The sequence below is a fragment of the Triturus cristatus genome, chromosome 12 (genome assembly GCF_964204655.1).
Source record: "Triturus cristatus chromosome 12, aTriCri1.1, whole genome shotgun sequence".
In the NCBI taxonomy this organism is placed as follows: domain Eukaryota; kingdom Metazoa; phylum Chordata; class Amphibia; order Caudata; family Salamandridae; genus Triturus; species Triturus cristatus.
Genome location: NC_140595.1, coordinates 124,811,240 through 124,821,750, shown reverse-complemented (window position 1 = coordinate 124,821,750; position 10,511 = coordinate 124,811,240). Strand labels below are relative to the sequence as shown.

Genomic DNA, 10,511 nt, shown 5'->3' with positions numbered 1-10,511 from the left:
TATTAATTACAAACAGAATGGATGTTGAGATAGCTGAAGGCCTGTATGTATTTCCCCCTAGTGGAAAAATATAATATTAGTATGATAGATTGTTTATAAGTATTTGTTCAGAGGGCGTTGCATACTTAAAAGTTAAGGTATATCGATCCATAAATTTACAAAACTCAAGTGGGGAAAGGGAATGCAAAACTCCCATTTTCTCTCCCTCTTTCCTGCTTTGAGAACAGCCCTACCAAGTACCACACATGAGGGGTTAGATTAGTGCATTTTAGTGCAGGTGTCCGCATCACCAAAGTAAAATGCTTAGTCAGATTTTAAAGTACCTCTCAGCAGCACGATGAGGTGCTTCAGGCATCATACTCTATTGGGTATAATTTACAAAGAAACAGCCTGCTCTTTTGTATGCACTACTACCCCCGATAATTATTAGCTGGGTCCAGGTCATGGTAATGGCCAGGACACAGCCTAGTTTGTTTACTTAACTAAAACAATCTGAGCAGTGGCGGCTCACACAGGTAAACACTGTGGAGATGTGAGGCGTGGTCGGGGGGGGGGGGGTAGTGGAGCTCGGCATACGATGGGAAAGATTAAAGTAAAGAAATAAATAAAACCACTTACCTTGCACTTGCTGCAGCGCCCCCCCCCCCGCCCCTGCGTTACCTGTGTGAGCCAACACTGAATCTGAGGCTTCTAGATGGCACTCAATTCCATGTGGATCATGTGTCACACATTTAAAAAACATTTAAAAAACATGCTCGAGACCAATCCTCACTTGGATCCTTCTGTCTAATTATTTTGCGGATCAGTTGCTCTGTCTGTAGCCCTTGCTTTTTCCTGGTCACCTTCTTTATAAAAAAAAGTAAAATATAATTAAATGATGCTGTCATTTCTTTAGCAGGTGCATTGAGGTAGGAGGTTTTGAAACTGGAGCGTGACGCAAAGCCTTAAAAATACAAATGCATTAAAGCACATACTGCTTTTGAACATGATAATGCTAGAGGTCTAAAGCTTTCACTAAAAGTAAAGGTTGCACTTTACATCTTGTTTCTCAGCCTGGAAAATGGTCATCCCTGAGTGTCTGTACCCCTTCAACTCATTAGCCCCCGCTTCAGAGGAATTGTCTTTAACTCCTGTTACCTGAGTGGGATCTGGGGCAACTGTATCCTGTTGGACATTTAATGGCACAATATCCATTTGTGGTAAAGTAGCTATGAAGTTTTGGTTCAGTTCGTTTGCACCATTAACAAATCAGATTTGTGTGGTTTCACTAATAATAAATGTTGACTGTCCCTACTTGATTTGCGAAAGTAAACTAAACAGAACACTTTGCAATAATTGAAAGTGTGTGTATGTATGTTTGTGTGATGTGTAATTGTGTTCTCGTTTATAGGAGGCATGATGGGAAATAGGCAAACCATGACAGAATTGCCAAGTTATCCTGTGCCTTGGGTGACTGAAACCTTCTGTCTTTAATTTTTATACAGGATCACTTTACATTCTGGTATGTTTTAAGGCCATTTATAAACTGTTTTATTGAGCAAAGTGTCCCATGCATGATCAGGCCTCACTAACAATGTCACACATAGGTGCATCTAATAACTGGTAATGTCACGTATAAGCAAACTGAAAACTTGATAGCTATGTAAAACTGTAGTATTATTTTTGTATTGCACGGGGTCGATTTGCTGCCAAGGGCATTTGGGTCATCTGGTTCATGCCAAATAATAGCTGCCCGGAACTGAGATCTGGTGGGTTCTCCCTCAAGTCCACCAATGATAACAAATCAAACTGATTACAAATAAGCTCTAAAATTATTTGTAAATAATGCACATTTGCAGCGATATAGCAACAAAAAACGTAAATAAGTGGCTGCAAAAAGAACTACCGATAGAAGAATAATTATCCGTATACACAAGTTTTCTTACAGTCTAACCCTTAATCGAACGGCTAATAATTTAAGAAAGCCATATCTTCAAACACAAAATAGTGTTTGTTAACCAAACGGTGGTCATATCTCGTGTTAATACATGTGCCCTTGATGCTTGTTAGCATATTTCTTTACCAGGAGAAGGTTTGCTTAGCGTGCTGCGTGTGCCTCTTTTGGCAGGACTTGGGCTTGTGTTGGGCTTCTTTCCAGGGGTGATTGTGCTTGTTTTTGCTTTCATTTTAAGATCGGCACTGCACACTAGGGCAGTGGGCAGGCTCTGTTTGGTGACTCTCTGGCTGTCACCTCTGCTGTTCAGCGCCGGTGTTCTGGAAGTTTCGTATGTAGATGCCGGTAAGTATTTTCCCCCCAACATTGTTGTAGCCCGATGGATTATATTTTCGGCCTCAGCTACAGGCAGCTTCTATGATAGCATCCAGCTCAGAGAGCCACCCGGACTGTACTTCGAGTTAGGAGCGCGTCACCGTGCCTCTTGCACCCATGCCCTTCTTTTGCTCCTCTAGCCCACCTCGGGGCAGCCGTAGAGCGGTGAGATAATTGGTAAATGCAAGGGGGGGGGGGAGAGGCGGGCTCCATCACTTCACATGCCTCTGCACGGGACTAAGCTTCTACAACCCCCCCCCCCCCCCCCCCACCAACCATCCACTGTACACAGGCCGACTGAATGCTTTTAAGCGTACTGATAGCAGGGCCCCTGATATTACGACGTGTTGCTTTGTGATCTGCTAATCTCTGACTTTCCCTCACATGTAGACAATTCATCACCTGCGTAATTTGCAGATTTTTAATCCAAAAATGTTTCTTGCGCAAATTAATCAAGCTATTACCGCATAGTGGAAGGCCCTTGAAAAGAAAACTGTTCACTTGTCAGTTGTTTGTTGTTTTTTAGTGATAAACTGGTACACACAACGAGGAGAACTGGTACCAACGAGGAGTAAACGTTGTAATGTTTTAAAATGTCCTGATAATGAAGTAGTACTGTCACAGAATGTTCGTTTGTTACACTGCATATTTGAATTTTCTTGTCATGGTTTAGTCAACCTGTCGAATAATTTGGTTCTCCCCCGCTGTATAATTCAAGTAGCCCTGCTTACAGAGCAGGCTCTAAACGTGCGCATGTGTTTATGTCTGACCTTGTAAGAGGTCATTAAAATGGGTAGCTAATCAGGGGCTGTTATCTTTTCGTTTTAGGTACTGAGGGGCATATGTACAAGCCCCTATTGCCACTACAACGTCACTTTATCGACATTGTGTTGGCGATATGTGCTGCACCTTATTTACAAGGCAGCTTTAAGCCACTTAACGTGGCTTAACGCTGCGTTGTAAATAAGGCCCCCTTTCACTCTATGGTTAGCGTGAAAGGGGTAGACGGTGTTCCACCACAACACCCATTGTTTTTGACGCTGCCCCCTATGTGCAAGGGTGGCGTACATAGGAGGCAGCCCCAAAATTAAGACCAGGAAGAAAATGGTCTTAAGTTGGCGAAATGTATTATTTCTCCTTGTTTTTGCCTTTTCCATGGGTGCTGCTTTGTGCAGCACACATGGAAAAAGCAAAATTCCGTGGATTGTTATGTACAGGAAGGCATCCCTTCCTGCACATAAACAATCCTGAAATTCCATTTTGTCACTTTCATGTGTGCTGCTGAATGCAGCTCACATGAGTGACAAAATGGAATTTCAGGATTGTTTATGTGCAGGAAGGGACACCTTCCTACACATAAACAATCCTCCCCTGCACGCAGACACTGCTAAGTGTAGCGCCATCGCAGGGGAAAATGCAGGGCTGCATCATATCATTGTAAATATGGTGCAGCCTTGCGTTTCAGAAGTGGCGGAGAGAGGCGTCAAGTCAGGAAGGCTAACACCTCTCTCCACCACTTTATTGTACATATGGCCTGAGTGTTTTCATATGCAAAAAAATCATTTTTGCTTTACCACATTCCAATACCCGACTCTTAAAAAGTAACTATACGCTAAAGGTTTTAATCATTTTATAATTTTGGAGTTTGTGTCGCCTCCATGACTAGATATCCTCTAGGCATTCCTGCTGGTAATGCAACTAAACTAAGCAAGTGGGTTTCACTACTGCTTTCTCACTTGATGGTGAATTGTGTTTCCTCAAATTATACAAACATTTGTGATGTTTTTAAGATTTTGAAAAGTTGTTTCACTTTTACTAACCCGCTAACGTTTCATAATTTAATGACTATGATTTTGTCACTGTTGTGGAAGGACTGTATTCAGGACAATTGTAGAAGTTCGGGAATGTTACAGTAGGTCAAGAGAAAATGCCTTAGATTTGTGCAGGGTGGTAGTTTGTCTCTATGGTGATGTATTTCTGGGGGGAGTGGACTTGTTTATACCATGTGCAACTGTTCGTGATGTCACTCAAAACTTTGTGTGTTTATTATCTAGTTTAACTTTGGAGAAGCCGTAGGACAGCCTTCGTTGTGCTGTGATAGGGACTGCCCTAAGTAACAACCCTGCCCATTACTTCTGCCCTTAGATTTTGATCATAAGGATGCATATCACAGATGCAACTGCATCAAATGTACTGAAAAAGTAAACTTTCCTAATTGTATGCATTTGGCTGAGGGAGTCAGTTGGAGTCCGGAGGCTGAGCAGACAGTAGTTACTCCTGGTAGGCTGTCCAACCGACCTACTTAAATCTACATACTTCTTCCCCTTAGAGTGTACTTCATTAAAGATTTTTCTTATAAGAGATAGCGAGCCCTTCCTTTTTGCCCAGTGTGTATGAGAGCTATTTTTAGGTCGAGCCTGGCAGCGCATGCGCTGCTCTGCGAGGCATGCCGTAATGTACACTGTGGTTTGAAGCCCCTTTCCTTTTTAGGTCCCGCCTCAGCCAGCACTTATAGCGCTGCTCTGGCGAGAGTTTTAGTAAGCGGGTTTTGGAAGTGCTAACCTATGGCTTTTTTCAGGCCTCCAGCTTGCTTCGCGATGTCGTGCACGCGCACAGCTGCTATCCTGGTTTCTAGCATTCCTCGCATGGCCGGCTTTCCTCCCCCTCTCTCACCCACTCCTACTCCTCCCTTACTGCACGGAAGAGTTTCAGCCTTCGCCAGTCTGCAAATGAAACAGACCAGAGCGATAAGCTTCACAAAGCCTGAAAATACACAATGTAAACACATTTTCCAGGTCAGGTTTATGAAGTGGTTCTTTCCCACAAACTAGCGCGCTTTATAAAATTCTTAAAATAAATATATACATAAGTGAATACATCGCTCTTGTCTTGTGGAGTACAGCTTTTTTTTTTTTTTTTTTAACATAACCCCCATAAAAACCCAGTATTTTAGCTGTCCATCTTTAAAATGCCTATTCCTAAACAGCTTAATAAATTAATATTCACAGCGATAATACAGCATTAGGTACAGTGTCACGCAGGAATTCGGAAACGGGCCGTGCTGGCGCAGTTCACGTCACGTACCTCTCCCTTGCGCGCTACACATCTCCACGGCGCAAAGCAGGAGCCAAAGCGCCTTTGCGGTAATTTTTCGGGAGCTTATTCAGGCTTCTCCTGCGGGGAGTCTGAGGTCGGTGTGCGCTCTCCCAGAGTTCATGCTAATGAGGGCCAGCCTTTAGGGGAAAACATGAATCACTGATCTGGACAAACCATTAGAGCAAGACAAAACTGCTCCAATTCTTATCAACCTGCCACTATGCCAAATCCACGGAGGAATGGGCAGCCGGGTCAACAACACTGCAATTATGCGCCTCCCAAAAACTGCCACTTCCCCTATCGCCCCAATCATGGTCCCCTCTTTTTTTTCTCATTCCCAGTCTGTCTCCTCTCTTCCTCGCTCAACCATTCTTTGTCCTCTCCCCTTTTCATTCCTCCCTTGCTCCATGCCTGCCTCGCTCTCTTCACTTTTCTCTCTTTAATTTCTTTTGCTCTCTTTCTTGTCCCATTCATTTTAAGTCACATACAGGTACCTAATTAGAAAGCCGGCGTTTCAAGGCAAGTGACATGTGTATGTCAAACTATTCTGTGTTTTCAGTCCGTTTTCGGGTGATGTTTACTACTTTCTCTCAGTTTTTATATAGCCTGAACTCAACCAGAAGGATTTGGAGCGTTTTACAAGATCAACACTTATATTATACAAGGGCAAGTTAACTTTGCTTTAGGCGCAGGGAGATTAAGTGACTTACCCAGGATCACAGGTTGTTAAAACAACGTCGGGACTCCAACCCAGTTCCAAAAGCGGCAGCTGTAGCCCTTAAGCCATATCTCATCCCCACCCTTTTCCTGTTAAGCTCTCAATTTGCACACTATTCTCCCCCTTTCACCTGCATGCTTCACCCATCCCAAAGCACTTAAATTGTCACTAACTAAACACTTATAAGGTCCCAAAGGCGAGACCTATTGGCTATGCCAAAGCTTTTTAAAAACATTTTTTTTATTAGTTCCCGTTCGTGCTTTTTATAAATGCATGCCTCTGTTTGATCAACATGTGTAATTGGGTTCTTTTGTATTCCCATTCGATAACCAATTACTTTCTTTTTTTACTCAATTCTCCAATGGTAGCTAGCTTGAATAGTCATATTAAAAGGAGGGTGGTGGTAGGGGGTACTGAAACGGGTGCAGCATAACTCCAAAGGCCAAAAGCTTGAATTTCAAACTTCTCTGATGCTACCTACTACTGCACTGGCACCACTGTTTTTTAAGAGTACTAGTTCCACCATTTAAAAAAATAAATTTAGCATCTGATTTTCCTCTTACCTTGTTGAAGAAAGGCTGCCCATGACACTGTTTTGAAGTTGAGAAATGAGCTGTGTTTCATGGACACAAACTAAATGTGTAATTTATATTTTCTCCATGGGGATTCCTCAAGAGAATTTTCTGGAAGATACTTAAACCTCTTTGAAGACGTACGTATGCACAATTTGCCCCTTACTATTCTGTTAATGCCCCCAGAGTGGTGGATAAAAATAGAAGGTATGGGCAGAAGTCATCTTATGTGCCCAACATTGGACATAGTTGGGCCGGGCCCCTGACTACTTAGAACGTTTTTGGAATCTCCTTCAGCAGGAGGAGTTCATGTCCCAGCTGAGACTGCTTGTGCTATGTATCTGTATCCTTAGACAAAACAAAGTGAATGAGCAACAGGAAGATGCCCTTACTCTAATTTCATATGCCCAAGATGATGAAAAAAGGCACGTTGACCTTGTAAAAAGAGTTGAGGATCTACTTTCGGCAGTCATACCAGTTGTTTTGCAATTTGCCTTTTCCAAATGGTAGTAAATCGGTACCAGTAAAAGAAAGCTTCTGTAAAGGTATGGCATTTGTATACGTTATATGGAGTACATATGCCTGGAAAGCCAGCCAGGTGCAAGATTCCAGGCATTCTGTAGTGAGTTTTATGAGACACATTACTCTGGATCCTGTTTCCCTGCTGTGTAATTCTGCAAAACATCTACAACCGCCAGGAATCCCTTGATAAATTCTTGACAGTAGCAAATACAAACATTGTTGGCTGTAAATACACCTTTACTGCCGAAAATCCCTTTTTTGAATTGGGTTCTAAATGTATGATTATTGTAGAAATGAAGTTTAACGTTCGTGCAAACAGCATGTATCCATTTATGTTAGACATATATGGATGGATGGATGGTAAACCTTATTGTGAGGAAATGGGGTGTATCTTATAGTGTGGTTGTGAGACCTCACAGTGTAATACACTTCCAACTCTTGTCGGGACCCGTCAGGTTTCGTTTATCAAACCTTAGCTCAACCCTGGGTAGCTGTGTCGGTGTTAAGCATTTAAACAGCACCAGAACAATTGAAGAAGAAAAGCAGACTCTCAAGAAATCCAACACCAATTTATTATAATAAACTGTATTTTATGAATTTAAGGGATCCCAAATAAAAAAGATCCAATGGAGGGTTCCGGAGATATAGCTTTTTAAAGAAGCAATGAATCAAGACGTTTCGCTGTACAGCAAACAAGCATTAGAAAATTCAACAAATTTGACACTTGGATACTTTCAACAAAAGGTTACATCAAGTCTGAATGCGGTTAGTTAAGATTACTTTGCAAGGCCAACTCCAGTGGGGAGCCAGTCAGGAGGAGCACTAAGGTCCAGTCGAACAGTTACCATCACAAGAAAAGTCGTCTCCAGTCCAGTTCTATTGTTAGTTGCCTTTGACTTCCATGAAGGGGTCCTGATGCAAGGGATAAAGGATGCTGCAGATGATCAAGGATGCTGAAGATGCTGTGTGGTCGACGGGGAGCTTCCTTGGGGATACTCCTAAGTTCACGGTCCTGGTGGAGCAACTTGGGCCACAGGGGTCGATGTCACTCGAAGTCCTCTTTAGTCCAGCAAAAGTTCAATCGCCACTGATCTCCAGTCACAGCCAAACCAGTGGACCCTTCTGGTGATGGTTCTCCTTCTGGACAACCAAATTGCAATCCAATGCCTCTCCTGGGCCCAGCAGCCTTGGGTGCAACCTTTGAGCGTCGGGTCTCTGGCTCCGAGGCTGCAGTGAGGAGCAACGATTATGTGATCTATGCTACTATTTTGTGGTTCTTTGCTCTGAACAGGAAGTCAGCCAACTGACTCTTGAAGTCTCTGCTTCTGGCTCGGGATGACTTCTCCTTGAGAAGGACACCCCAGGCACTGTCTTCTGTTTGTTAGGACAGCAACAGGTGCAGTCAAACTTCGATGCAACATGTTGTTCAGTCCTTTTCTCCAATACAGGCGAGATCTGAGTTCTGGGAGCCAAAGGTGCCCCTTTTGTGCCTAAAAAGTGGCCTTAGGGGAGGTCACTAGCCAGGGCACTTGGTGTCCTTCCACCTTGTCACAACTTCCTATGAAGTGTGATATCTAGCTATCAAAGAGTGCTCTATTCTGCCCTCTCCCAATATGTCTGAACCCCCTCTTGGTGTGTGAAGCTTGGTAGCCTGCGCTAGAGATGTGGCTACCTGGGGCCTACACGACCATGGAAAAAACGGTTTGGCCAGTGTGTGCCCCTTTCTGTCCCCTACACCAACCTGTCCACCCTGACAAAAGAGCAGCCCCTCTCATGGGTGTTCCCTTTTGAAGCTCACCTTTGAGGCTAACACCCTGTAAGGCTTCCTGCCAGTAAGTGGTAACACTTCCTCCAGCTGCAAGCCTCTCTTGTTACCTATCATGGGAACCATTTACATGTCTTCCCAGGTGGGCAGAAGGCTGACTTGCTGGCCAGCTTCTGCAAATGGTCACTGGGAAGCTTGGTCAACAGAGAGGCAACTCTCTAAAACATACATGTAGCAAAAAGTTACATTAAATTAGACTTGGGCATCAAGTTGGGCTTAATGTAACAAGTTGTTTGATACCTTGACGTGCCAACTTTAGAATCACCATTTAGGATTTAGCACAGCTGAATTATCAGCGTGTAAGGTGTTACTTCCCAATCAGTCTACTAACCTCTTCCACAGTAAAAACAACAATTGAAAGCTTTTACTGTCAGACCATGGTAAACACCTGTTCAACTATTTAATATGCAACAGCTTACCTTGGTACTCAATAGGCCTGCTGTAGGGGGTGACATATATATAAATAGGGAGGTTTGGGCTTTACCATTGGTTTAAATGACAACGTTGAGTTAGCTGTTTAAAACTGCTCTATCAGTCTGCAGGTAGAGGTTGAGAGATAGTTTTCAAGTTTCCCCATCCAGGGTGGCACAATTACTACTGCAGCCCTTGGTGGAACACTAACTTACAGTCCCTTGGTACTCTGGTACCATATACTAGGGACTTATGAGTAAATAAATAAAGTTATGGCAATTAGGTATTCAATTTAACTGGGTGAAAGCTCCGGCACCGATGACTGGTGTTAGCAGGCCTCAGTGCACTCCCGAAGTTGAAAAATCAGCTGCATCAGTCCAAACCGTTGGTGGGGACTTGCAAAAGGAGGCATTTCCTTACATTCATGTTTCTAGTCTGGGATTTCGTTCAGTGCATGGTGGTGGTGGTTGTAGTCTTTTAATTTGACACAATTTTACTAATACTTTTTAAAAATAATTTGTAAAATAAAACCCAAGGCTGTGTGTAAATGTTGATCTGGTTCTCACAGAGTGATCTGGAAACTTTAAATGCTAACTATGATGTAGGAAGATGCAGGTACTGAGTTGCAAACCTACATGTGCATTGTTATAGGACCTGAGACAGAGGTTGGTTTGGCATGTAGAGCTAACATATTCTATGAGGCCAAGTTGTTAGAAATTGATACAGGCTGCAGTGGTGAATGATTATGCAATGAAATATAACATTTGAAAGCTGGTAGAACTCCACTCCCAGCTCTTCAGCCACTTTTCTGCCTGCGATTGACATGTGTAGCCTAATGGTTTACCATTGCATTCCCCACATTATGACCTTTTTAAAAATGTAACATGAAAAAAGATAACAACATACATGATCAGGTGTTAATATGCCTGTGAAGGCTCTTTATAATAGCCATCCTCCTAGAGAACGAAAATGTTTAATAGTATGTTTTGGTGGTGGCATAAGATGATGAGGAAGAACAAAGACCTAAATTAATGCTTTCATATTTGCATAACCAATGAG

The 10,511-nt window shown here is 42.9% G+C and overlaps 1 protein-coding gene across 3 annotated transcripts in view; it reads left to right on the top strand.

Moving 5' to 3' along the window:
• Positions 1-2,123: 2,123 nt before the first annotated feature.
• MRPS21 (mitochondrial ribosomal protein S21) overlaps positions 2,124-10,511 on the top strand; it is a 90,709-nt gene continuing 82,321 nt past the window's right edge. The window contains exon 1 of one of the 3 annotated variants that reach the window (XM_085638018.1): positions 2,124-2,278. The gene's annotated coding sequence lies outside the window, so the exon portion shown is untranslated. Of the gene's footprint in view, positions 2,279-2,349; positions 2,486-10,511 lie in introns of those variants that run through there. The other 2 variants (XM_085638020.1, XM_085638019.1) reach the window with 2 other exon arrangements.